We start from the raw sequence: 2,113 nt of genomic DNA on the forward strand, positions 1-2,113 counted from the left end.
TATGCCAAGAGCAGTCAACAGAGGACCCCGTGGACGCGTATGCCAAGAGCAGTCAACAGAGGCGGACTCAGCAGTGATCGCTTCATGAAGCTGAGTATTGAGCAGGGCCATGTCATAAGAACTAACTGTTCCTGGATTGGGGCTAGAATTAAGTAGGAGCCCAGAGGCCATCTGCTCGTCCATGGGTTCTGGACGACTCTGATTTACTTTGGGTATCATATAGTAAAACAAAACAGAAACAAGAACAATAACTGAAACAAACAAACAAAAATCCCCCAAAAGAAACACAGTGTCAATCATCCCCCTGGGGTATAAGGCAATTACATTGATAATATCAGTAATTTATCCAATGGCATAGAATTCAAGGTACTGTTGATATGGAGAGTTTAGATGAGTATAGTCCAACTGTGAGCTGTTGCTTGGTAGAGATTGATTTCTTAATTGATTGAGCTCTGCGTACATTGAGCATGGCGGTAGGTGCTAGGGGAAAATTTCCTGTAGCATTCCTTTTAAGGGTGGGTTCTTGCCGATTAGATTAAAACCTGTTATATCCATGTAAGGGGAGCATTGAGACAGTAAATATCATGGTTCTGGGTCCCCTTCCATTGGACACCCACAAAGCAGGCTGGCTCATTGTAATGCCTGTCCATTTGTTGTTCGGCAATGATTAGCTACTTACTTAGTGGAGTGTGCCTGTGTTGGTAGCCCCTTTCTCAATTTCATGACTTTTTTAGGGCTGCTCAAACTCTAAACCACACTTACTTCCATCAAGTCAGTTCCAACTCCTCGACCTTCTAGGACCGTGTAGAACCACCCCTGTGAGGTTCTCAGACTGCCACTACAGGAGTAGAAAGCCTCATCTTTCTTCTGTGGAGAGACAGATGGTTTTGAACTGCTGATCTTGTGGTGAGCAGGCCACCACATAATCACTACACTTCCAGGGCACCGAATAGACAAGAATAAAATAAAATAAGTTGTTTTGAAACTGATTGTGGTTGCGATTGTACAACACTTCTTGATATGACTAAACTGTTGAATAGTATGAAGTTTGGATTATATCCTAATAAGATGGTTTGAAAAAGAAATAAACTGGAGTTTATCTCAATTGTATTTTGTTATTGTTGGTAGTCTTCTTGCCCCTGTTATATATATTTTATGTTTTTGGTATATGAGACCGAGGATGAGTGCTCTAGAGACAATAATGAGATTAAGGGCTCCTGGGGGGTTCGGCTGGGGAAATGAGGGGTAATGGGGAGCTCATATCAAGGCATACGAGAAGCAAGAAAATGTTTAGAAACTGTTTGTGGTAGTGATTGTACGACACTTCTTGATATGACTGAACTATTAAAGGGTAGGGTGCCTGGATTATGTCCTAATTAAAAAATCTTTTAAAAAATAAAAAACCACATTATATTTGGTGGAAAATAAATGCAAGTATAATTTATTACTCTGCCAAATCCAGGGTGGACATTTTTAATTGATCAGTATCTCTTAATCAACATGGATCTTCTCAATTGAATGAGACAAGAACAAAACTGCCAACAGAGGTGCTAATTATTAATTTCCCATTTCTGCTACCAGATTTGTAGGTGTCGACAGCAACATGCACACCTTTCTAAGCCTTCCCAGGTGTACTATGCTGTGGTAAGTTGCCGCTGAGCTGGTTCTGTGCTGACTCATAGCGACCCTACACACTGCAGAACGAAACACCAGACCATCCGCACAGCTACGGGGTGTGGGAGCCTGTTGTTGCAGCCACAGTGTCAGCCCATGCCCTGGAGGGTCTTCTTCTTTTCACTGATCTTCTCCAGGAACTGGTCTCCCCAAATGTGATAGGTAGGTTTATTGTGCCAGCCTGGCCAATAGGAACATGTGGGATTAATCAGGTGGCAGTTTGATTGGAGGTCAAAGAGAGTAATGGCTCAGCAAGGCCCACCTCTCTCTCTCACTTTCTGGTGATCAGACCAGCGTGCTTTAGCTAGTTCTCTGCCTCAACATGTGAGATACACCACCTGTGGGAGAGCCAACCTGTGGATCATGTCGCTAGAGCTTGAGGTTCCTTTGAGACCTGCTTCACCACGCTGCTGGTGTGCAAATCCCCCGAGCTTGAGGC

This window comes from Echinops telfairi, unplaced genomic scaffold, assembly GCF_000313985.2.
Source record: "Echinops telfairi isolate 266 unplaced genomic scaffold, ASM31398v2 ScPeMD7_2573;HRSCAF=3158, whole genome shotgun sequence".
In the NCBI taxonomy this organism is placed as follows: domain Eukaryota; kingdom Metazoa; phylum Chordata; class Mammalia; order Afrosoricida; family Tenrecidae; genus Echinops; species Echinops telfairi.